Below are 27,885 nucleotides of genomic sequence, written 5' to 3'. Positions count from 1 at the left end.
AGTTGCTTTGACTTTGGCGTACTGTGCACTAATTTGTGTTCAATGTCTGTTTTAATTAGATGCCGCCTTGGCTGTTAATAAAGGTTAGAAAAGTTTTGTACGAAAGCTCAGATTTTTCACACATTCACCAACAAGCACACACACACACACAGATATTCCATTTGAGTGCGCATTTTTGCACTCACTTGGTCGTCGGCGTTGGCTTTGCCACTTCTCGTTCTCCCGTTACCGTAACCGGTATGTAACGGTACTAAATTCATTAGGCACACTAAATTACAACCGCAGGCATATGGAGACGAAGGGCAGACATTGCTTGGTTGGCAAGGAGTTCATGCTGGGATGTTGGTGTTGCTGTTGTTACCTTTTCGCTTTTTATGTGCCCCATACAAAGTCTTGCAAGTGTTCAGCTACATATGTATATATGTATGTACGTATGTCTTAGCCGTGTGTATGCGTGCGAGTGTAGGTGTGTGTGTGTGCCAGCCATTTAATTTTAATAGTCATGCCACCCGCAGCGCGCCTTTAGAAAATTGGCTTTCGGATGCCTGCGGTGCGTTTTATTACTGCAACAACAGCAAGCAAGCTATTTAATCTTAAAATTCACATCTGGATTAAGGCAAATGCCAAGAGCAACAACAAAAATACTTTATTTTAATGGCTTTGACACATTCTGCAGTTGCTTCAGCCGGCGAGCTCTTTAAATGAAAACTTTTAACCCAAAAAAGTATGCTATGGCAAATGAGTAGAAGTCTCTCTCCCTGTCTCTCTCTCTCTCTGAGCTGGCAATGCGTTTCTGGCACGCATCCATCAATCATCATGACTAATTACTACAATTTCTGTCAAGCATGAGCATCAGCAGTAAGACCTGAGGCAGGACAGCGCTGGCAAGCAAGCGGAAATGGCAAAAGTGGAATTATTTCAAAATAACAGCAAGAAGAAGTACAAGAAATCTACAACTTGTTTAACAATTTCTTATTGAAAACTTACAACTGCTTGAGAAAACTTCTTACACGCATGTGAAGTATTGAAACAACTAAGAACCAATCCCTCCACACCACCCTCGGCCAAACAAGTATAACATTTGACCAAGTGTGTGTATATGTTTGAGTGTGTTAGTGCTTTTACTCTGGGTTGTGGTTTTTTCTTCGCTTTTTATTGCGCTAGAAATGTTTTCATTTTCCCTCCCTTCTCCAACCCAACCCTTTCCGATCCTTGCTCTGGCTATATGTGTAGTATGTACTTGGGCGTCTGCCCAAAAGGATTGTGAAATACTCTGAAAAACTTTAGTAAGTCTTTGGCCTCATGTTTTTGGTTCCTCAAATATACACACACACAACAGAGATGGGGTGGACTTTCGATGGGTGTGGTGCATGCGGAGGAGGCAGCTGGTACCTTGTTTATATAGCCTGCAAAATGGACCAATATATTGACAAGTGAAGCTTTGAGTAAACAGCTGTGTTTCTTTTTCAAGTACCTCATGCTGATGTTGATACGAATGGAAAGGCTGCCACAGGGGCAGGTTGTATCGTATTTAATATATGACAAAAAGTTGCCTCAGTGACTGCCCTTGTGTCTCCTACACTTGTTCATTCAAATTTTTCCTCAATTTGTTGTGTCAGTTATGAAACGTTGATGTACATATGTATATATACATATATCCTGAGACGAGAAATAGATTTTTGGTTTCATTCGTTAAATGTTAAGTTGATTCACCCTTAACTGTTTGATCTGGAAACCTTGTATTACTAAATGGGATAATTTCTCTATGGCTAAATATATGTAACGTAATATACTCTATTTTTTAATTGAAGGGAAGAAAACAATCTCTGGATTAACAAAATTTGGAAATTATTTAATATCAGAAGACAACAATAGATGCCAAGAGATACTTAGTTGAGATAAACAATTAAGAGAATATTAAAACAAATATCAAGAAAGTAAACTATAAAATACAATCAAAATGGATTAATTGATACTGCAATTTCACGATTTCATCCATTTTCTGTTGTAAGAACCTGATTTCTAGAAGGAGGGTTGGGTCTGAGTCTTGAAATACTACTATATCCGAACAGAGTCTAAGTTTAATTTAATGTTATTACCATAAATAGTTTTTGGCTTTACAAAGTTTCCACGCGTTGTTTTAACCGACGTAAATACTAACTAGCTGCTGCTGATCAAACTACATAGTGTATACATATATAACCTTGATTTGAAAGGGCATTCAAATTACTCGAAGCTGCTTACGCTGTGACGCCTCAGCTCAAGTGCAAACCGCCGGCGGCTTGCCGAGGCGTTCAAGTGCAAAGCAAGAAAGAAGTTGAACTGGAAGAAGGGATGAAGGCAGCGGTGGGTTGGAGGTGACTAAGTATAGGTTGTATCAGTGCCGTGGCGTGAGTGGTGTGTGGTTTGGTGTGGTGTGGTACGATGTGTTTGCTGCTTTCAAAAGAAAAAACTACAATTCGCAGTGAGGCTGGAACTGCAGCTGCTGCTCAACTTTCAGAGCGCAACTTCAAAGTCAACGACAAATCCATAAGATAGTCTCCCACTTCATTCATTACTCAGCTGCTCGCTAAATTTTTGCTAAAACTTCAAGTTGCTGAGCTAAGCAGATGAAACTAAACAACTAAAAAAATAAAAAGTTGTTCGCAAAAAAGGGGTTAAGACTTGATTTGCGTATGCCAAAGGCAAAGGCGAAGGGCCTCAAAGCCGGCGCATTGTTTGCTGAAAATAGAAAGGCATAGCCCCAAGATGGAGATGAAAGACGTGGAGCTGGAGATGGAGAGATGCTGGTGGTAATGCTGTTCACTGGCGTTGCCATGACGAAAGGAAAACTTGCCAAGTGAAAGGCTTTGTAATGTCATTTGTCTGTTAATCATGTTGTCGTCGTCTATAAGCATTTCGCTTCTTATTTTTTTTCTATTTTTTGCATCTGCCTTGCTAAAAGTTTTTGCATAATGCTCGCTTCGTGCCCAAGACAAATGCAAAAACTTGTTGAGTTCAGGCTTAAGCACATCAAGTCGTCGAGAAGAGAATTGGAATAGAAGGCAGCTCAACGGGAAGGAAGAGGGCTGGGGTGGGGGCAAGCATGCGTGTCGCATTCAAGTTTAATGGCCTGCCATTGTTGTACAGGTCGAGACTCTGCTACCGCAACGCGGTTAAGGCTGACCAGAATGGATGGAGAGCCCACAGAATGGGACTGGTGGACGGACTGACGTACGCCCGATGATGGCTGAAAATCTTGTTTATCCAGGGCCCAATCTCTCAAAACCACCCGAAAGTCACTCAAATGGATATACTGTGGTCGACTTCGGCTGACTCACGTTGCCAGGCCCTCCTTGAACTCCTTGTGCTCGCTTAGTGCACATCCTGCTGTTGCCAGCGACTTGTTTGCCTTCTCATCTGTGTTTAGTTTTGGTGGAAGAGCAAACATTTAACGCAAATTGATTTCCACTCGCAAGGTGATGATGTTTAAGCTCACAAGAAGCCTCCAGGAGCCACCATCATCAGCTCTAGGACGTGCATCGATGGATTTTAATTTACTGTCTGAGAACATTTTCAAGTTTCTGCATATCTAAGAGCCTGGAGTTTACTTTAAAATATACTTGAGAATCTAATCGAACTGGTGTAAGTCTATTTAGTATTTATCAAATAACTTTGGTCAAAGATATTTGCTTGAATATATGTATGTGCTTTTTCTTTCTTACTTAGATGCTGATGGTGGCAGCAGCAGCAGCATCATCATCAATCTCTTGAGCTGAGTCCACTTTTCCACTTCTAACTTGTCATTTCCTTAAGCCAGAGAGCTCTGCGCCAGCTGTTGCCAGTCGCCATCGTTTGCGTTTCGTGGAGCGGCCCACCGTCTCCTCTGCTTAACCAGCTAAGTAAATTTATCTGCAACTTCCACACACGCACAGTCCATCACATAAATAAACAACTGACGGCAGGCAGCAACACCACCAACAACCATCAGCAGAGGAATAGGAATAAAATAATAGACACTCTACCCCAACCCATAGCCCAGCCCCCCTTAGTCACAGTCGTCGTTCAATTTAACCTTCACGTTCTCGTCCCATCAGCCAGCGGCATCGTAAATGAAAATGTCGTCTGTTGCACGTTTGCCTGCTGTGGCCAAGCCATTTATATAGCATTTTATTATGGCCAGCTCGCCTATTGGCACTCATATTGTAAATAATACAGCATAATAAGAGTGTGTATCCCCGCAATACAAGCCCACCCCACCCACTTATCGCCCAGTCGCAGTTGGCCATCCAAAACGCCAACTTGGCCTGATTGTCAAGGGACGCACGCGCGTACACTTCAATTACCAGACAACAACAGTTGCATCAGTTGAGGCGCTCCCTCTACTGAGGGACTTTCAGGGAATGGGATTGGGATTGGGAATGGGAATGGGAATGGGAATAGGACTGAGGCAGAGACAGGTTCTACAACTACTTAATTTTTTCGTTTCCACAGAAGTTCTCAGTCGCTCTCGTTCTCTCTCTCTCCATTTCTGTTTTGTGTCTCTGGGCATTTTTATGCTTTCTTGATTTCTGTTGTCGCTTGTTATGTTTGCTTACCCAATGCGCCGACCATGGCCGAAGGCCCTCATAATTTGCGCTTTGTTTTCATATATATTGAAGATGCAGTTGAGTTTGATCCACCAAGCAGAACCACAACTAGAACCAGCACCTAAAGCAGAGCGTCCATTGTGCCGTTGCCCATCCTGTTTGAAATGTGAGTCACGTTTAAAGAGTTGTGCGTTCTATGCTCTGCCTTTGTGGACCTTAAATGGTAAGCCCTGATCTCCCCCTTTGGCATTGACTGTGACTATGGATGTGGTTACGGCTGTAACTCGTTTCCATTTATAGAGCTAATTGTGCACATTTTGCGCTTGTTATTTATAAACGCACACGATTTTTGTTCTACTCATCCACTTATACTCGCAGAGGATGGCAGTGGGTTCAATATGGTTGGCTAGCCATAGCTCTTAAGTTTTTGGGTTGGGCTTGGAGCAGTTGATGTAAGGAATTACTATAATTTTTTGGCAGCAATTCTTTTGGCCATAATAATTAAGAGGCATTAGTGATTTTGGGTTGGCGCCAGTTGCTGCGTTGCGTCGGCCAAGTTGGCAAAACTTACTCAACCCGAAGATATTCTCCTTGGCCGGAAAAGAAAACAACCAAACTAAATAACAAATAAAAACCAAATATCGACTAAAGTGTGAGGCACTGGATAAATACACTAAGAGAATGTTTACAAATATATTTGTTCTTTGTTATGGACAATAGTTGCGTGATACATAGAGGCATAAAAAGCGTTTTCCATTTGGTTTTTGTCTGAGTTGCTGATAAATGGTGTTTAAAAGGGACGTTTTTATTTCTTAATATCGGAATGTACTATTGTGGCTTATTGTTTTTGGACTGGGGTCAGACACTTGCTGGAAAACTAGACTCCTATGTTTAACTATTTAAGACTATTCTTAAATTCTTAAAACTCTTATACTGGGGAACTAAAATGTCTTTTGGCTGTCTACCAAAACACAAAAAGGCAATTAAAACAAATTCTATTTCAAACATAAACATGAGAAGAATCCAACACAGTTTTTATTCCAGAGATCTGAAGAGAAGAATTTTGAATAATAAAAAATATCGCCTTTTAATGTGCCCTTTTGGTTTTGGGATAACGTTTTCTTGTGCTTTATAGAATCCGATGGGAATGTCAGTTGCAGTTGTCCATGTCAGAATGGCTGATTTAGTCTGTCAATTCTGGTTTATTCTTTAACCATTTATATCTCTTGAATCTCTTTAAATTTAGGATTTTCATGTTTGAAATGCTTTTGCGATTTCCTTCAGTCAGTAGATTGTGGCTTAAAATTTGGCATGTGCATGTGTATTAGTAAATCTGAAATTACAATTGCATTAAATCAAATTCGCAAAAAGTGAGTTAATACCCACATACAAAAACATATGCATATCAACATTCGCACATGCATTTTACAATCATATCATGAAATATGCACGTGTTCAGGTGGAATTTGTGTGCATATTTGCGCTGATTGCTTCATGCAACGGTTGTAACTACACACACACACACAGCCAAATAGCGGCCACATCCGACCAAACATTTCGCCGACTCGTGCAAAAACAATCGAAGCCAACAAACTAGCCACAAAAAAAGAAAGAGAAACCTATGTGTTGCAATGGTTTTTATGCTGCGGAAGTGCAAATATATTCTTGTTTTTCAATAGCCATTAAATATATATGAATATTGACAGGCTGGGGGCCTATTTTGATATATCCGTATGTATATGTGCTGCACTTGCCTATGAATACGTGTTAAAATATGCGACTGCCATTTATAAAGGCATTAACATTTATCAAAACAAAAATAAAAATTGAGGGAAAGGGGTTTAAAGGTTGATGCTGTGAGAGAGGAGAGAGAGAGAGAGAAAGTGGAAGATACTTTTTCCCGCTGCTGCTTAACATAAATTCTACCCCAGGCCATGGGAGACATTTGCAGTGGTAACAAGAGCGGCCTAGCAACCGCAGTGGCGATAAATAAAGATTAAAATCTCTGAAATGTGCACAAAAGTGGCTGGCACTTCATTTCAATTTATATATATATATACATACATGCATATACGCACACACACGCAACGCATATACACACAAGCGCAAGCTGCCTGAGTGATAAATCAAAAATCGTTGCATACTTTTTTTGAGCCATAAAGTAATATGGCCAGAACAGGAAGCTTCTTGCATTTGTTTGCACTGTTGTGTGTTGGTACAAACATACACACATACGCAATAAACGCAATTCCATGTTTCAATTGCAAAAAAAGAAACCAAAAGAAAAAGCCAGAAAATTAAAGCCCCACGTTAGCCGGAAAGTGGAAAATCAAAATGGCGACGGACGAGCACAAAACATTATGTGTGGTACGATGAGTTGGTATTAAAATTCACAGCACGCCTTGTGATTTTTATGCACGCGTATTCGGCCCCTTCTGCCACACCCACACACATACTCACCCATACAACTCCAACCACCAACGCGCTTTAGAATTTCAGTTTTTTTTCGGTTTTTGTTTTTTATAGCCATTAAATCAAAGTACAAATAAAAGAAAGTAAATAAAAGAAATCGTAATAACCTTCAGAGTGGTTCGGCAGTGGTTGTTGCCTTCAAATGAAATGCCGAAATCTCGTCATAAAAATGCGCAAATTCGTAAAGTGCACTTTATACGCAACGTTTGTGACCAACATAAATAAACAGCATGCAAAACAAAATACAAAAATGCCATCTCAATTTAAAAAAATTGTTTCCAACTGGTTGGTCATTTTACTTTTTTTGTCGGTTATCATTCATTCGGTGGTCTTTATTTTCGACAAAGTCTCCTTTAATCTAAGCAAAGCCTTTAAGCATAGCTTGGGCCTGCTTTGTCCTAAAGCTAATCATTTGCAATGTCTTTTTAATACTACATTTGTGCACAATGTGTGATTAATTATCGTAATCTGAAACATTAAGTAGAAATATCAACATAAAGACTGTCAAGTGGATTGTCAAAGTAGAGTGTTATTTGCATGGAAATAGTAGTTAGTCTTCCGAGCGTAAGTAGAATTTAAAATCTGCAGAAATTGTATAAGTAATAGCTTCATGATTAGAGTCAAATTGCAAATTACAAGACACTTTTCCACTGCTATAAACATATTTGACAATTTCCATATAAATGTGGATTCATTTACACACACAAGAAGGATGATGTATGTATGTATTATATGCAAGTGTATAGAATTTATAGTCCCATGGAATATAGTTTTGTATTTCGGTTCCACCTCTTTTAATCCCCACTGGTAATTTCCTTTTTAATTACATTTTAATATTTAGGCCAATGACTGTAATAATCCACACACACACACACACACACACACAAAAACACGCATACATGAGCATAAAAAACTTTGCCTAATTGTTGGCCACAATTTTAGCCACTGCCAATGCCAGACCATGCGGCTGCCGGCGGTGACACTTGGAAAACCAAAAATGAAAATAAAATATGAAATGAAAATAATTTGATGGTAATTCACATAAAATGTTATGCCGTAGTATACGCTTCATACACTCGTTCTCACATTACGGTTCGTGTTTTAGTTCCAGGATCAGCGTCTGCTCGTTGGCATTAGTTGATTTTACATATGTACATATATACACATAGAGGTATATATTTTGGATTTCTGGTGCCGAAACTATGCACAGCATTTTATAAATGTAAATGTAAATTTAATGAGCTTTATATGATGGTCATGTGGGTGTTAATTTGGCAAGTATGTAGAGATGCACGGGGTGGTTTGTTGGCGAGGGGAGGGAACCATTTTGTTAATTTTTAATTTTAATTGCAGTCGCTTGTTTTGTAATTTTTGCATAATTATGCATTGTTGTTATTGGGTGGCTGCTACTGCTGCTACTAGTACCTACTGATGATGTTGCTGCTGTCAACATGGCAACAAAATTGCCATATTTATTTGACAAATACATGGCCAACAATTGGTTTGAGACCATCTACCACCGAATTCAACGCCATCAATTAAACTAATTGCGCATTTAAATTGGCAAATTATTGTTTTTTTGTTTTGTTGTTGCTGCTTTAATCATAAATTATTTATACAATAAATTTGCATAAAGTCAAATAAACTGACAAGTGGTAAAATGGTTGCTGGCGGGCGGCAGTGGCAACATCGATGCATTTGGACGGATAAATGCTGATCAAAGAGCGGTTTGCGAAATGCAATTTAAATACATATTTCTGGCCAGTTTCCGATCCCCCATGCCATGGACCAGAGTTGCGCTATTGTTTTAATTTGCGGCCAGGCGTTGCTAAGGTCACTGAAAACGAAAATCCAATTAAGTGGGCTCGAAAGCTAGACCAATGGCCAGCCAGCAGAGCGAGTGGTTTAGTTCTGAGAAATTTCGCATTCTTCGTCTGTTGTTTAGCTTTGCCAAAAATTTAATTAAATTTTCAACCGTTTGTCGCATGCAATTGCATTCGCAACTAAAGTGCTGCCTACTTTAAGGGGCAGGCAGAGCTCTAAATGCTGGCAGGTCGGCAAACAAATGAACATTAACCGTGGCTGCAACGCATAGTTTTCCCAACATTCCACAAACTCTTTGTTTCCCATGAACAATTTAAAAAGTCTTTCAAGATGTAAAAGGATACACATGTGTACACTCGAGGAAAAATCAAATGGAACAAACGGAATTCTCATCTACTTAGCTCCGAGCCATGAGAGGATTTCTTTCAAAATTTGTTTCAGTGTAGCATTTGCGGCCAAGTGTTAGAGTTTTTTATGCTTCTCTTGTTGACATTTAAAAAAATGGCTGTCGCAGTGCATTTTCATCTGAGAGGCGAGAATAAAACAATGCAAACAAATGTGTGTCTCTGTGGGTGTGTTTGTGAGTGTGGGTGTGTGTGTGTGTTGTGCGTGACAGTGAGTGATAAAAGTTATGAACTCTTGGGGGAATATAAACAAAAAATATTAGAAGTGTTGTGTGCATTGTTTCTCTTGCTTTTTTCCTTTTGTCCATTTGCCCGTTTGCATTTTGTTTGTTGCTGTTTTTTGTTTTCATATTTATAAAAAACATTTGCGGTTTCGCATTTCCGTTCTACATTTATGCAAATCTCTCTACCTCTCCAGCATCATTATAAAACCAACATGAAAACATATAGTATATGTATATTGTTTATTTAAAGCAATTAATTTACGTTTGTGATGGTTTCTATGCTCAATTAAACAGGCCAGTGATAAAAAAAAAAATGGGAAAAATGGAAAAAGTAACAATATTTATGTATGTGTGTATCCTTTTTTTCTCTCTTCATATCAGTAGATATGATTCTCTTTTGCATTAATTATAATTTTTAATGAATATTTATTAGAGTAGAATAAATATTTACTTCAACTCACCTTTGTTCTCTGTGCTATCCTTAGAATCCTTCCTGCTGCTACTGCTGTCGTTCTGACCTTTCTCTTACAGTTGTTGCAGTTGTAGCTTGTTGTACATTTTTAATGTATTTTCAAGTAATTTACTGCAAAGAGAACGAGAACGAGAGAAAAGAGCGTGAAAAATATGCAAATTAGTTGAGTTAAAGAATCACAATTCAAAGGGCTAGAAAAAACGTGCAGAAGGAGCTGAGGCACTGCCAGCGAGGGCATCTTATTAACATTTCAAATGAGCGACTTTTCAACTTTTTTAGCCCTACCGATGTAGACAAGAAGTGGCTGCATATGTGTGAGAGTTGTCGTTATTATGACACTAATTATGTCATACATATGCAAACGCAAAAGTGCCAAAGTAGCAAACAACCCCCCTTACCCCCTCTCCATCTTCAACCCAGCAGTTCCTAAGTGGGCTATAACACGTGTTGGTGTGTCTGTCTGTCTGTCTGTGTGTGTGTGTGTGTGTGTGTGAATGAGCCAGCGAGTGTATGCCACTTAAATTTTAACGTATACGTAATGCCTATTCATGAGGCCGCGCCCTAAACCCAACTCCCTGTATCTGTGTCCCTACATACATGCATACAAATGTAAATGCTTAATTTAATTAAGCTTGATGCTACTTATCCAAGTCTTGGCCGCATGAATTAGCAAAAACAATTTGCAAGCCAAGTGTTCAGCACTTGAAACAGCTCGAAAATGCATACGGAATGCAATCTTTGGGAATAAGACCAAGCTTATACCCAAGATAATTCATTCTAAATGCAACATACTCTTTGCTATACATAAGTTTAAAAATGAAACAACAAAAAATACTAAATTTTTATACCGACCTGATAATACTCTGCAATTACTAAGTTTCAGAGATTCGAATTTGGAACCCACTTTGTTTAGTAGTCTGCAGAAATTACAGGTCCTTCTTTATGTCTTGCTTTTACTCAAATTTCTGGACTCTTCATGCAAATTAAATCAAAAACCCAAACGAAAAACACAACAAAAACAATTCATTCTCAGATATTTGATATTTATTCAAGAAAATAATTAAGCACTAAGCCGAGATGCAAATCAATGGTCAAAACGTATTTTCACATAAATAACAAATTTATCTCTTTTTGTGTTAACGTAAAGGAAACTTGTTCCGAAGTCAGAAATAGAGAGAGAGAGAGAGAGAGAGAGAAAGAGAGAGAGAGAGAGAGAGAGAGAGAGGGCAGTGTAAGGGGAAGAGTTCGAGGCAAGTAATTTAGTTATTTCTAGTTTAGAATTGCAAAAAGGACTAAAAAGAAAAGTTTCTTTAGCTAAGAGTTATAAATATGAAAATAGGTTTTAGTGTTTTTCTATTTGTTTTTCCAAATACATATAAATATATGTGTGTGTGCGTGTGTGTTTTGTTTATTTATGTGGATGGCCAGTTTTACAATTTGTTTTTTATTTTTTTGGGGCTTAAATTCATCAGAAAAGATCATCTAATTTTGTCTTTGTATGTCTCTGTCTTTGTATTCGTGTCTGTATCTATGTGTGTGTGTGTGTGTTCTTTTCAATCTGAAGTATGTCTAATTGTTGGTCACATGCAAATTGCCAGTTATCAAAATGCAAACTGACAACTTTCCTAGGATTTTTGTAATCAAATTGTGTTCATTTCGTCTTGTCTCTTGTGTGTGTGTGTGTGTGTGTGAAAAAGGATTTGATGGAAGGAACTGTGAGTGACATTCATGTATGTATCTTTTACTGTATACCAGTACTATAGCATGTTTATTAAAGATTTTAAGGGCACTTTGCATAAACCACTGCTATTTCTTGCTGCCCTTTTGCACTTTGCTTGCAACAGACATTTTCTACCATATATACATTAGCTATATACAGTGAAGATATATACACATGTGTATGCATTATGTAGAGATATATGCCTGCTAATTTGCATAGGCTCAAAAACCGCAGCTCGTCGCTCATTATGTTGTTGCACTCGTATTCATCCAAGCATGCCATAACATGCAGTCAGCAAACAACTCCCCCAACTGTCTGTTTGCAGCCGACTGTCAGTCTATCTGGCTCACTGTCTATCTGTTTGTCTGCCTGCCAGTGGCGGACTGGCAATTTCATATTGAAAATCAGTGAAGTGGCAGACCGTCGGGTGGGCTAAAAACCCCATTGCCAGGCACCTCTACCCGGCTAGAGTCAGAGTTTTGTGTGGTAAATTCGGTTCTTTCTGCAACACAAATTGTAAAGAAAGAAATGTGTAAAACAAAAAGCAGCACATTTTAATTTTAATAGACAGAGGCAGCATAATAAGCGCTGTTTAGTAGGACTGGCAGCCCTCAATGGGATGTTAATAAATGTATGGCATAGCATGCATAATTTTTATTGCACCAACTCATATTCATCTGTATTTTTTTCTTTGTTGTGTTGTCTTTACATAATGAAATGTGCAAATCCAGAAACATTGCATACACCAGTTCCGACTTCTACTTAAGCCCACATGGAGAAGTGTAGTGGAAATGAAAATGGGAATATGTGCAAATGCGTTTCTGTCTTATTTCAATCAGTAGTCTCAATTTTGATACCTTTACTTGGCTAAAGTAATTCGAATTCTATAGAAAGTTTGTCCAACTATCATAATTTCACAGTTGACATGAAAATGTTTTATTATATTTCTACAACATTTCTTTGTATTAATTTCACCTATTGGAAGGTACTTTTAGCCAACCTGGTGACTTATACTGAACTAACTATAACTGCACATATGTGTTTTGGGTACTCCAAGAGAAGTATTTGCAGGGCAATGTGTGAAATATCAAAATTCAGAATGTTTCATTTGAAATTTCCATTAACGATTGTTTGGCATCTCTTGGAAAGTTTAGTGTGTTGACATTTCGGTTCTTTGAAAGAGAAAAACTTTTTGCTATTTTAATATAATTATATAGACCACCACCACCACCACCGTTAGCTCTCATCCTGGTTGGGAGCTTATTTTTTGTTTTGTTGCTTTTTACTGCCTTTTATTCTGTTTGGTTTTGTTGTTTGTTGCTAATTTATTTGAATATGCATTTGGGTCTGTTTGCATTCATGCAACTTTTGTTCCGTTCACTCCGCATCTTCCCTGCCCCTCGCTCCTCTCACCACCCTCCTTTTGGGGCATTTCTTCTTTTACACTGCATGGCTTTTGTATTAAAATAAATGTTTAGCAGCCCGGCAGCAGAATGTATCTGGCGGATATGTTGGTCGGGCTCTTTTTTCTTCTTTTCTTTTTGTTGTTGCTGCTGTTGCAGAGAACAATTACATTTACAACTCCTTCTGCTGATACTCCTCCATGGCCATAATTTGCGCTTGGTTGCGCCTTTTCTCCATTCCACAAGCCTCGCAAATGTAAATGTGGCAAAAGCTGTACGTATTCATTTCAAAATGTTAGCAGTTGGCACTTTCTAAGCTTCTTTTGACGCTCATTAGAAGTGGCTCTTGCCATTCTCCACTGTACTTTGACGGCGGCTTCGATTTCCCATTATGTTTGACAGAAAACTAGTTCTTGCTCTCGTTCCCAATCTCCCCCAGTGCTGGCTCTCTCTCTTTCAGCTATTCTCTTCTAATCAACTTTGCCAACCGCAGACGAGCCAGCGCATTGAACCGGGAAAGTAGATTTATGCATTGTATTCTTTCTTGTTTGGTGTTGGTTCCTATTCGGTGTGTTAATTACCCATTGTGGGGTGTTCATTGGAAAGTTGTTCTTTCTGTTGCTTCTAATGCTGCGTTCGAGGAAGTAAATCGCTCACACACGCAATAACCGCAAACAAATTCCATGGGAAGACTTTGTAAAAAATGAAATTCCTTTGCATACCCTATACACAGGGAGTGATTCCATGCCCTTCAAAGCCAGAAGAGGACGTCCTAAGCAACATTTTGATGAACAAGTTTTAGGTTCTAGTTAAAGGAAACTCCAAAGGTATCATTCAAATTAGTCTAAAAGTCAATGAACTTACTCTACAAGAACATTAGCAGAGATTTTAAATAGTTTTCAGTTAATTGAGCTCCTTTTAACTTTGAATTTTTCCCACTATGTGTCCAACAAAGTGTATTTTGAAGTCGTTACCTTTAATGGAAGAACAAATTGATGTTCTGTTCATGTTGCCTTACGCATAAATCATTTTTCATTAGCATTCACAAAGATTTCACAAGAAGATAACGGCCAAAAAAAAAAAAAAGGTCGAAAGCAACAAGAAGGTAAGTCGAAATTCCTTTCCATTTTTTGTTGTGCTTTTTTGGCTTGCATGTTGAACTTTAATTGATATATATGAGAAGAGGGAGGCGACCTCAAAAACCCAAAAACTGAAATGGAATGAAGCAAGTAAGTCGACTCGTCGACTCGGGTATACCATACACCAGGTGAAACAAATTTTTTTAAATTTCGAAAACCAAATGTACATATGTATGTCTATTAAATTGTTTTTACATGTTTCATAGTATGTGCTATCTCGCTCACTCTACGAACACACGAGCACTCTAGCGCCGCTACTAGCCAACGGCCAATTCTGGCCTTGTGGACCGCGTAGTAAAATACGTTCATACGCATATTTTGCATGTTTCTAGTCCGATTTCAATAAAATTTGGTGGTTTTGTAGAAATAGATAAGATTAATTAGTCTGCCGAATTTGAATGCGATAGTCAAAAAACTACAGGAGAAAATCGGTTTTTTCTTAATTATGGAGGCGGAAGTGGGCGTGGCAAAATATGAAAATATATATACTCTGCGCGAATACTAAGCCAGTATACATACTAAATTTGGTGACTTTAGCTTTGTTTGTTTTTGATAAAATCAGTTTTGTTTGATTTGCGGGGGCGGAAGTGGGCGTGGCAAAATTTTTAAATAGCCAGTTTCTGCGCGTCTATTAAACTAGTCTGCATACCAAATTTGATGTCGGTAGCTGTTATAGTTTTTAAGAAAATCAGTTTTATGTAAATTCCGGGGGCGGAAGGGGGCGTGGCAAAAAGTTTAAACAATTAGTTTCTGCGCGCCAACTAAACAAGTATATAAACCAAATTTGATGTCTCTAGCTGTTATACTTTTTAGGAAAAACAGTTTTATGTGATTCCTGGGGGCGTAAGGGGGCGTGGCCGAAATTCCAATTAACTCTGAACATGTGCATACTACACGAGTATACATACCAAATTTGGTGGCTCTAGCTCTTATAGTCTCCGAGATCTGCGTGTTCATACGGACGGACGGACGGACGGACGGACGGACGGACAGACGGACATGGCTAGATCGACTCGGCTATTCATCCTGATCAAGAATATATATACTTTATAGGGTCGGAGAAGCTTCCTTCTGCCTGTTACATACATTTTGGCGACTTTAATATACCATTTCACCCTATGGGTGTATGGTATAAAAATGTGCCAAACACGCAAAGGATCCAAGCGAATGTGTAATCCAATATATATCACTTGACCTTACAGGAATGAAATACAATAATAATAATAAACGACATAGAGTCAACAAAAGCCAAAGTTCTGTGCATTGAACCTTGAAAATTGTATTTGTTTGGTTTTTTGTTTTGTTTATTTCCAACCTACTTACCCGTAAAAAGAAGCAGGGAAAAGTTTTTTTAAAGAACGGAAAAAGCAAGCATGCAAAATATAAGTAAATTTTTTTCTTGATTCTCTTCTTGGTCGGGCTCTTCACTTTTCTTTTTGTAATCAACCAGTCGGGCATATACATAAATATTTGCCTGGCCAGGCCGAAAAAAAAAAAAAAACAAAACGAAAAACAAAAATAACAAAAAAAGAAGGCCGTGTACTCATTATGGTATGAAAGAAGCATCAGCATTGGCAACAACAACAATAAGATGTCCAGCTGGCGCGTAAAAGTGCAAAAGCTTTAATTTAACATCAGCCACGAAGAAGGATGGTTGGTTGGTGGGAGAAGTTGGCAGTTGTGTCAGCTGTCATTGCCTGGACTTCATTTTATGCGCTGACAATTTCTCATTATAAAAAAGTACAGCTACCGAGCAACCGACCCAAGGACTCTGAAGCTGGCGACAACATCAGGAACAAGATGAAAACAAAAGACCAAAAAAATAAAAATAAAAAGGAAAGTGCGGGAACGTTGTGAAGAAGTTTTTGCATCCACATAAATGTCAACTGTCAGGCTGCAGCATCTTGCTCTCGAATTGTGGCAGCAGAAAACTTATCAAATTATTAAGTTTTAATGGAATTCTCGGTCCAAATAGCCCGTTAGTTCTATTAGTTCAAAGCCTTTGAGTCTCCGCTCGGGTTTGCTCATTAATGCCTCCTGTTGAGAGCCAAGCTCTTCTTCTCATTCCTTCAACCACTCCCACTCCTTTGACATTTTGCTGGCATATTTGTGCCAGCTATATAAATCACGGTCCTTGCATGTCATTAACTTGCCATAAATCTGTCATAAACAATGCATCACATAAATTGCTTGCAATGGGAGGGAATGAGACCGACTGAGAGAGAGAGAGATAGAGAGGGTAAAAGAACAGAGAGTTTGAGTGCCTTTGAAGGGGCGGAGAAGTAACAATGCTGAAAATGCAAATCAGTGTGAGGAAATTCACAAAAGGATATACTCTTATGTATGTGTATGTGTTCATTTGGTGGTAAGCCGAGGGCAGGGCAACCAGGGGCAACACAATGGCCAACATTATCTACGGATTAAGTTGAAAGCAATCTATCCATTTTAATAACAATAGTTTTTAAATAATGTAAAAAGTTATTTTATTTTCTAATTCTTTACAATGCAGCATTAATAATTCTTTTATTTCGGTTTATGTGAAGGGAAAAATCATGCGGGAAAATTGTGGAAATCTCGACTTTAACGAGCAACACAAAAAGCATATCGAAAGGAGGTAAAATTTAATAGTAAACTTTTATTTATGTTATTAAACTGCACAATAAACTTTTATAATTTTAGTTTGAAAACCGAAAAAGGCATTTTAATTGCAATTTAAAATTAAGCTAAGCTACTTTATAAAAATGAATTCTCCACTGTGCCACTTGTGCCTTGTGTCACATATGTATTAGGTAATAGGTCTACGTTTTCCTTTTGTGTTTCGTTTTCGCCCACAAAATTGGCATGCTGTAAAATTCGTGTCTTTAATGACTCAATTTAAAAAAAAAAAAAAACAAAAACCAAAACCAAGAAGAAAACGTTGAACCAAAAATAAATGCTTCCAAATGTACTGAGAGAGCAGACTGCGGCACTTTACAAATTACAGCTCAGTAAAAATTACAAACTGCAAAGTATTTGGTAACACAGAAACAACAGCAACAACAACAATAACGACGAAAAGGAATGCAATTTCGTAACAAAAGTATTTTGCACCAGAAAAAGGGTTCCCATTAGGTGGTACACACACACACACACTGTGACTCACACCCACATACACACACATGCAGGCGATACAAATCTGAAGAATGACGTGGGGCAAAATGCTTCAATTAAGTACGTCGACTCGTCGGTGTGTCGGTTCGTCGGCTGGTCGACTGGTCGACTTGACTACAAAACAGTGGGCCTTGTGTTTTTGTGGTGGTGCTGCTGCTTCTGGCGCGCTTCCTGCACTGCATTGACATGGAAATGACCTTTAATTGATGGGCTCGTGGCTCTGGCCTCCGTCTTTCTCTTTTTTTCGTTCTCTCCATCGATTCGAGTGGTGGAAGGAACTTCCACATGGCAATTTGCATTCTGGTAAATGCCGCAAAACTTTTTATTTTAAAGTTGTTTGGAGCCATTTGGTCATCCCCTTAAAGTCAGTCGCTTCGTCCGTCTCTCCGTTCGTCTGTCGTGTGTGTGTGTGTGTGTGTTAAAATATTTATGTAGCTTTCCTCGTACTGATTGCGGCTGAGTGCCGATGAATACCGTGTAGTAAAAGCGCAGTCGACTGGCGGAATGGAAATTTATCGCAAGCAGAGTAAAAGACAACTCAACTTGGATGACTGACCCTCACCCTCAACCTCACCCACTCCCATTCCGAGCCTGTATGTTTATCTCTGTAGGTGTGTGTGTGTGTGTGTTAATGGCTTTTTTGTGTTCATGTGTGTGACAGTATTGCCATCTCTTTTGCACTTCTGCACTTCCGCCGGAAGTTTGCATGTTTCTATATCATTCGCTTGAATCTAAAGCGCGCCAAAATGAGCGCTTAAAAAAGGAGAAACAAAAAAATATTCAGCGAGGGTCAAACTGGTGCGGAGATTGGGTCTAGAAAGGTTTATGTTGCGGTTGGCGTTCCTGTTGGCCTTTATTATTGTTTGTTTATGATCCCAACGACACCCATGCTCGGTCTAACGGTAATTGCGTTAGTCCTACTAACCCCGTCCATCTGCCTGCTTCCACGAAAAGTCGATAACATGTCATTTGAGCGTCGCTAATGTCTTCATTTATTTTTAGCATGCCGCACCTCGCCTTCTTGTCGTTACGTCAAATGATTGTTGCCTCGCTCCGTCCAGTCCAGGCCAGGTCAGTTCAGTCCCAGGTTTTGTATTTTTTCTGTTTCCCAAATGAGCTGTTTGTTTAGATAAAAGTCCGCCCTGCTCTGCCCCATGGTCATAATTGGACGCGGGAGCTCATCGCCATCGTCGTCGCTGTCATCTTGTTTACACATGCATTTTATGGCCGTTTTTAACGTGCCAATTTTGTGGGGCGCTAGCGATTTGGGGTTAAAGAGTTGAGCGTGAGCATAACCCTAACATGGACAGCTCATCGCTTTGTCATTTCTGTGTGTCTGTGTGTGTGTGTGTTTTTCTCTTTGGAAACATTTTCTTCAGTGTGCCAAACTTTGGCTAGAGCAATTATCACGCACAAAATGAGCATAAAACTGAGGGAATGTACAGGCAACGGCCGTAATGAAGAATGGCCAACAGTTGTGACTAACTGGAGACGAGACGAGGCTTAAACTTGGCTAATTTCTCAATCAACGAATGGTGCTCTAATTGTCCAATGGCATGAGGACGTCGGCAATATGGCGAAACGAGAAGTCTGGTAAGGGGGAGAGCGCGTTATTTGGAAAGTAATCAAAAATTCTCATCAAAGTTATGAGAGTTTGCCAAGTTGTTATGCTGCTATATGGGGATTTCGTTTTTGTTCCTTTTTTTTTTTTTTTGGTTTTTACTCGGTTTTTGTTTTATCCATAAAAAGTAACTCAATTCGCTGAGTCGAAAGGATTCGTAGGGGGCGAAAAACGCAGAAAGTTGAATAACCGTCCATTTCTCTCACTCCCCTATCCGACAAAGAGATGCACAAGTGCTAGTCACTTAACCCCGCTAACAGCTACATCATGGGGAGCGGTGGGGTTGGGTTGGTTGGCAAGTTCCACTTGCAGAAAAACTCCGCAAAGCCGCAGTAATGACAGTTCAAAAGGGCAACAAAGTACTAAAAATAGTGGAAATTACCGCAGGATATTCAAATTTCCACATACACACTCACACACGGTAGGTGGGAGGCGGGAGACGGGATTCGGAGGAAACATTGTGACGACTTGTGTGCTCATGGCATGCAAGCGGGGTAAACTCGCCGGCATAATAAACCTCAACGAAAATGCAAGAAGCAGTTGCACCTAGTTGGGGACGGGGGAGAACTAGCAAGGAAAGCACTAGAAAAGCCATTTGTATCGGATAACGGTGACTGGTAGTGGTGGTGGTGGTGGGAAGGATCCAGGATCCAGAACTAGAACTCTTTGCACTTTGGCCGTTGGCATTTCCAGTGAGTAAGTGAGTGTGGGCGAGTGATAAGAATCGAATCGCCGTTGCATTTTCTCTGCCTGTCCCGCACCGTTATCCTTTTCCGCTTTCCTTTTGTTTTTGCATTGCATGTTAACACATGCAAATTGAAATGTCTCAACTCAAAGGACGGGAATATGCAGTAGAAATAACTCAAATTGCAATTTAATTGGTGGCCGCAGGCCTGTCGGCAATGTCTGTACGTTTGTTTGTAACTCCGTACGTATGTATGTATGTATGTAGATATAATCGACTCTAATATGCTTTGAAATGGCCAGAACCACAAGGCTTTGCCGTATCAAAAGACTTAAGGCTTTAAGGCTACATCATTTAGTGGCTTTTGTGGTCTTGATATTGGTCTCTGTCGTTGCAAAATGCCGCGCAAATGAAATGAAATACTTGCGGTGGCAACAACTACTGGCCCCCAAACACTCCAATGACCTGCCTACCCACCATCTCCACATTCGCACCATCGTACAGGCATATAATTAATTATTGTCGCAACATCATTAATCAGACTTGTGCCAGGACACAGTGTTCAGCAGTCCCTTACCCCCTCAGTGTTCCCCGTACCGCTTCGCCATGCTCGTTCACTATGTCACTTGTTTATTTATCTGTCGACTCTGTTTCAGCGCTGTTGTGTAAGTGTCTGTGGCAGATTATGGTCACACTGCGCATAAACCTCAAACAAGCACTTAAACGCATACAGTGTATTCTTGTTGTGGGTGTGGCACGGCGTGAGGGAGAGTGGTGGGTAGGTAGGTGACATAGTCTTGTAGAAAGTTAACCAACTGACTGATGACTGTCATGTGCCTGACCCCACTTACATACATTTCCTCTCGCACTTCCATTCAATCTACCATGAAAAATGATATTTTTAATACGCCACCAGGCCATTTGCAAATGAAACCTGGTAACACCGTTTGCAATGATTCTTTTGAAAGTCGTGATTAAGTTTTAATAAAATGCTCAAAACAAAATGTGTAAGCAATTAATAGAAGTGAAACATGATGCCACTGTCAGATTGGACTTGAAATTGTAGAGACTTCAAATGGTTGTAATATGCTATTTTATGCCTCTTTAATACATATATCTCTTATATGTATTTACCTACATATGTATGTATATAAGTAGATATTGTATGTGTACTAGTTATTCGTTTTCGTGCAAAAGAAACTAACCATCAGTACGAACAATTTTAGTTATCTATAATGTCTATATGATTTAAATATTTAAGGTCTTTTGTTTTTTTTTTTTTTAAGAAACAAACTATAAATTGGAACATTAAATTGTAACGAATATTTATGATATTATTAAATACTGTATCTAATAATATGACAGTTAGTCGCATAATTCAATAAATCGTTTCTAATGGCAGGTATAATCAAAGTAAAGTTTACAAAATGACAACGGCAAGGCTAAATCAAAATCAAATAAGTAGGTAATACTTTTATTTGTTTTTCACAAAAAATAAAATATATTTGTTTAAGTTAGTACATTGTATAACATATGTACTTTCCTAATGGAAGACGATTAATAGATGTCCCTCGTTAATTTTATCAGTTCTTAAGCAGTTAGGAATACATGTCTGTGATACCAATTTGTCTTAGGAGGTACTAAGCATCAGAAATGTATTTGAAGTGGGGAAATTTGTAATCACTATGTTTAGCTTGATTAACTTTACTTTGCTACAACTACACACGTCATAATGAGGCAAACGGAAGTATTTTTGCTAAAATTGAAATCGGGAGCTAGATCTAACAATCGAGTTAACATACTCTTGGCCATTAAGCTGGGCAGAAGAATAGAGCTAAGGAAAGGGAACGAGAGCATTTCTCTTGTTGATGATGATAGTGTAAGCCAATTGAAAGATCAGTTAATCTTTGCATCTATAACGATATTGGATCAAATTTCAATGAAAGCAACTAATTATGAATTATAAGTAATAATTTGCCCATTTTTGCTTTAGTCACATTAACCGCATTGTATAAAATGTAGTTAATTAAAATTATGAATATTGCATGTGGCCATTATGGAAAATTAATTGGTTAAACTCAAGTGCGGCAAACTATTTGGGCCAATAAATATTGGAAAATGAAAAACAAAAAAAAAACGTAAAACGAGGAAAATCAATTGAAGCACCGATGTGATTTTTAACAAAAACAAAAGTGTCCACCCGATGACATGGCTATAAAGTATTCTTCATATTATTATTATTATTATTATTACGATTATTATTATAAATATCTTTGTGTGGCACCCCATTAATATGGGCATATGATTATGGCCATGTGTTGGTGGTTGTGTTGATGATGATGACAATGTCCTGTCCGTCCAGGGTCCTGCGTCTGCTCTACTCGTGTCTGCTGTCGGCTCTCTCTTATTGCCGTCCCAAGCACAAAGTGTTTAATTGTTGTTGCATTTATGCGGCGCTTTACAACAAAAGTGTTGCTTAAATGCCTATAATTTTACACAAAAGGATTAACTGCGACTACGAGTGAGGGAGACGGCACAGGACGGTAGATATTCAAAATACACATGAAAATTAATGAAATTTTTGTGTTTATACAAATTGATAAAACATTTATTAACAACAACATTGGCCAACTTGTCGACCATTCACTGCCAATATATGTACATACATATATCTACCTGGACATGCATATATACATCAGGAAGTAGTTGGAATGGGAATGGGCGTAGCATAGCAGTAATTGCTTGGGACAGCCTCAAGTGGCCTTCGGTTATTACAGCAATTGTGGGCGCTACTGTCATAGAGAGTGGGGCGTGGTCAATGTGTAATAGAAAAATCAATTTCTCTGTTGACCGAAGCCAAGCACAACAAACAGAAAATATATTTTATGAAATAAAAGAATAGAGCCACCGAGCAACGATAAGCCATGGCAGAATGAAAGACAAACAAGTTGCTGGCCATTGGACCAGCATCACCATCGCCAAGACCCTTCATATGCAGACCCAAAGACCTGGCAGAAAGTTATTATTAACAAAAAATAAAAAGGAAAAAAAAAACGAAAAGAAAAAGAGAAACCAATTCAAAATCAGCGCAAAGTCAAACGAAATAAAAATCCATAAAATCAGATTTCAATATCGACAAACGTAGTCAGGACATGGCCAGAGATAGTATCCTGATGGTCAAAGGGGCAGGGAAGATCCCGGGAGACGGGATGGAATGGTATCGCCAGCTTGACTTGTGTACACACACTTGACACTGCAGGCTGCTGCCATTGCCTCAGCATCAGCATCAGCGGCTCGGGTCGGTGTTGCTGCCGTTGGCCAGGATAAACGTCTATCTGTCTGTCTGTCTGTCGAGAATCGACGTCGTCTCTGCTTTCCTTCCTTTTTGCATTTCACTTGGAATTGCATTTCATTTCAAGTTGTTTATCGATAAAACGCAGCAGCATTGCCTCGGGTCTCTTTTTATCATAAATCACCGAGAATCGTTCGAACTGGCAGAGGTCCTGGTTATATACTTTTTCTACCCCATTCCTTCCTCGTATATGTTTGCATGATATATATAATTTATGTGCGTGCGTCTACGTAGGCACCTAGGAGGAGGTAGGGGTGCATATAAAGTGTAATAATAATAATGGCTTAATGATTATGTTTGTCATAAGCTGAAAGTGGGTGGAACTTTGGGCTCCAAACTGGCCTAACGGCTCGGATTACGTTTTATGAAGTGCCGCAGGTCAGACTTAGCAGGGCCGGTGAAGGATTTGTCAACACCCCTTTTAATACCGTAGAGAAAATCTGGCATTATTATTGAGCCGCTTGTGCATGCCCAAGATCCATAAAGAAATACATACATATTTGAATCATTCGCAAAAGGCACTCCTTCGAGTTGCTGGTAGTTTTGATTAGTCGTGAATTTGACTTATTCAAAAAGTATTCTTTGGTAAATTACTGTACAAAATGTATGCTATGACAATAAACCAGCCAAAAATGTAGTCAACTTACTCAGCGAATACGTGACTGTTCATTCATCGTATTAAGTGAGTGAATGATTTCATTTGGTTAGTTTAGTCCAAGCACTTAAAGTTCCAGCACTAAGTGTATGTATGTACTATAATATATGTATGTATGTTTATATATGTATAAGAAAACTGGCGTTGTTGCCCGAGTTCATCCTGTTTATTTGCGTGCGGAAATGAGCACATTGAAGGCATACAAATACCAAACATAGAAACACAATTACGCCCACTTCCTGTAAGAGAGCAGGGAAACAGGACTTTGGCTCCTTAAGTTGGTTTTTATATATTTTTGCCACTGATTCGCATCTGCGTGTATGTATGTGTGTGTGTGAGCATCTATCGACAAATCATTGAGCTAGCGAGTGAAAAAACCATAAAAGAAATGTCATAATACATATTACAGATATAATAAAGTGCCCCAGGACACACAGGCAGGACAATGTGATATGAAATGTTTACTTGCGCACATGCTTAAAGCTGCTGCCACTCTTGGCCTGAAGGAGGGAAAAATAAAAGATTATCAAGAGTGCTCAGCAGGCTGATGAGTTTCTGGTGTAGCTGCCGCTGCTGCTGCTCAATGACACGAACAGGCAGCATTATCCTGGCGTATGTGTATAAAGACGTACACATATATATATATAATTTGTTATTCCTCGTCAGCAGCAGGCTGTCAGTTTAATATTTTCGCGCCTAATGAAAAATAAAGCCCCCGAAAAGAATTCATTTTGTGGGTGGAAAGAAATCATAGATATAGACTGTTAAAGCCTGTCGCAGAGGCACATCCATACACATCATTTGTCACAACCAGCGGCGCTGACACACACACACACACACATGTGATTATCCTTATTTTATTTTTTTTTGCAAGTGGTGCGTGTGTGTGCGTTGCCAGGGCGCTGTTAATGCAGCTTTTAGCAATTTGTTATGTGCTGATAGCAGATAAGCATTTGATGAGGTTTAATATTAAATGAGAATGAGAGCAAGTCTGAGACTGGGATTGAGGCTCAGACTGAATCAAAAAAATGGAGCAAAAAATAATGTATAAATACACAGGCTAAGCTGCTTAGTATAAGCAATTTTCAAGAGCTCAGCAATTAGCTGGCAAACTGCTAAACCATTCAACCGATTCTTTAGGCTTAACTTATTTCTGAATATGCAAATAAATATAGGTAGATACATACATATGTATCCATATGAACCACACATTTATGGAATGTGCAAAACGAAAAACTGCCTTTGCAGTTATTTGCAGCTTTGTTGTGGGAAAAATAAAAAATAATAATGGGAGAAAAGAACCACAACCAGCAAAAGGGATATCAAAGGAAAAGTTTCTTACGCATTCATGAATAAATATTGTTCATTCAGAAATACATATCAAAAGAGATAGATAGCGCGAGTAAAAGAGAAAGCGCATGCGAGAATCATCAAAATATTCAAGTTTCATACATTTTACTACATCCAACATACAATAGTATTCATTCATTTTAATTCGAATTTTTCATTAGCAACTTTACTCTAACATTTTTTTCTGTCTTTACTTTTTGTGTGTTTGGCAAATGCAAAAATTGTTCGTTTATTTATTTTTATAGCATTTAAGTGAAATCCGCTTATGCTGCCAAAAAATACTAAAAATAAAGAAGTAACAACAAATTGTGTAATTCGCAAATAAACAGCAACTTTAAATGCATATTTAAAATACGAAATTTAAAATTATGCAATGCTCCTAGAGTGAATAAGCGAATGGGGGAAAAAATGTCAATTCCAATTCCATTTGAATGAGTTTTTAATTCACTATATGAATATAGGTAAAGTGTAAGAATTAATTCTAGTTGAAAATTATGAGGATATTTTAATTGAAAATTCCTTTTGAAATGCAAATACAAATGTTGTAGAAGCAGGCAAATTCAATTAGGGACAGAACAAATCTACTTCAATCTCTAAATGTGTGTGTGTGTGTAAGCAAAAGTATGTGTGTGTGTGAAGTCAAGCTTGAAATTGAACTGGCTAAATGTGGGAAGAATAAAAAAAATATGTGTGTGTGTGTGTGTGTGTTTCTGTGTTGTTGTATGTAATGTAATAAGGCAGCATTAATAATTTAAAATATAAATTGCTACAAGAGGAGCACATGAGATATTTTAACCACAAGCAATTTAAATATTAAATGTATATGAGAAACTCACTCATACACACACATACACACACAAATGCAAGCTCATATATAAGAAATTTCTCCAGATGAAAAGTGGGCAGTTGCATAGAGTCACCCTCTGGCTCTGCTTGCCACTGTCAGCCATTCAGTTCAGGTTTGTGTTGTTTCCATTTCCTTTTAAGGCAACCTTCTCTCTGTTCTCTCCCTCTCAGTCTCCTTTTCTTTGTGTGTGTGTGTGTGTGCACGTCAAGTCAAATAAATTTAATAACGCATACACATACGGCATATAAACCCAAAAAAGCCAACCACCAGATGGAATGGCGAAGCGTCTGGTCTGGTCTGGTCTGGTCCGAAGGCACGGCGTATAAAGTTACGTATACGCATTGGGTCCCGTTTCTGTATTTGGTTATGTGTTTGTGTGTGTGTGTGTGTTTGTATGGGTATTTGAGAATGCCCTTGCTTTGTTTTGCCATGCTCCAGCCTCCAGCAAGAAGCAACGAAACTCGCGGCAGTGGCAGCTTTTGATAACAATGCAAATTAACACGGCGTATGCGTAATATTTGTTTTGCTTTTCCTTTTCACCTTAGCATACATTTTGGTGTTGCTGTTGGTATTGCAGAATGGTTTGTGTGTGGGCACTGTTTACACTTTTAAGCACTCTGGCAAATTGGTCATAAATACACACACATACAAACACACTTAAACACACAGGCTCAAACACAACAAACACATACGTTTATAGCGATATTTTATATGTGGTCTGGCCTGCATCGATTTTTACTGCCGTTTTGTGCCCATTTTTAACTGCCATTTTATGAGCTGGCCGTTAAAACAGCCGCTGATACGCTCTCACACACAAACACACACTCTCCTGTATGTACACATAATTTGGCTTGCAATGATGCGAAAGTTATTTCCCAAAGTTTGACTTTAACCTTTTTTAAGGGTTTTACAAATCGATTTCTCAAATGCTTTTGAATTATGTGCGAAAGTGTATTAACCATCTTCGTTTAACTTGAACTCGCCTTTAATACTTATACAATTCGTTACCAACTGCACTATCTAAGCCAATCAATTATCTCAAGATGGCCTAATGAATCAATCCAAAGTGTCTAACGTCAAAAAATCGATATCTGTAAGTCATTCATAAATGTGAAACCGAAACTTGCCAATCGCACTCAGGTAATCAAGCAGCAGGGAGGGAGAATGAAGCGCCTTTATTAACTGGCAACGTTTTTGCGGCTTGCCAGATCGTTAATTTTAGTAAAGTGTCAAAGGGCGGCCGCATATTGTCCCCCTAGCTCCTTTTCCTTGTCTGGTTGTGCATTGAAAAGCGATCAATTACATAGCAAAAAGTCAATTTAATGTAAGCCAGCCAGCTGGCGCATCTTAATCGTCGGCATATCCACTAGAGCTACTAACCAAAGTTGCCAAATCACAGACTGACTCTGTATCTGAGGCTCTCAAGCGTGTTTCTCTTGGTATTGCTGTGGCTATGGCCTGCTTAGTTATGCATGCGCATATGTCATCATCATCATGAATATGCGCAAATGTTGCGCCAATCAACTGAAGCTGGAGCAAGCTCGCGTATGGAGCTCTGTCTATGTATTTTGGGCAATTGTCTATGCAATTTGAGGCAAACAATTGTGGGAAAGGTTAGAGCAAAAGTCATGCAGCAGCAGCAGCAGTAAATGAGATCTGTTTTTTCTGTTTGGCTGCCCTGGGAAAATGTTGCACGAACTCATGGAGTTTGCTTTCACAGCGTCAACTAATCTTCTGTTTTTTTCATATCAGGTTTTCAACAACAACATCCTTTCACTTGAAGGCACTTGGCTGACCTCTCTTTATTCAAGAGAAGTTTATCTGCTCTTGCTACGTGCCATAATCAATAATTAAACTCACCTGGCTAATCAAGATTGGCATGAAACAAGATGCTCTTGTGCACAATGTGCTGCGCGAACGGTCGCATTCATAAATATCAACCATGTCAAATGGATTTTTATGCAAGCTCACACTCCCCTACCCCCATTTGTATGTGTGT

At 38.8% G+C, this 27,885-nt stretch overlaps 1 protein-coding gene across 1 annotated transcript in view; it reads right to left on the bottom strand.

The window, feature by feature from the left end:
• Positions 1-27,885, bottom strand: part of Tl (toll like receptor) — a 46,945-nt gene that overhangs the window by 7,327 nt on the left and 11,733 nt on the right. Inside the window, exon 2 of the mRNA XM_068296066.1 lies at positions 9,954-10,075. The gene's annotated coding sequence lies outside the window, so the exon portion shown is untranslated. The remainder of the gene's footprint in view (positions 1-9,953; positions 10,076-27,885) is intronic.

This window comes from Drosophila tropicalis, unplaced genomic scaffold (assembly GCF_018151085.1).
Source record: "Drosophila tropicalis isolate 14030-0801.00 unplaced genomic scaffold, ASM1815108v1 contig_859, whole genome shotgun sequence".
NCBI classification, from domain to species: Eukaryota; Metazoa; Arthropoda; class Insecta; order Diptera; family Drosophilidae; genus Drosophila; species Drosophila tropicalis.
Note: the sequence above shows the minus strand (reverse complement) of the source record. Positions and strands in the feature narration are given on the sequence as shown.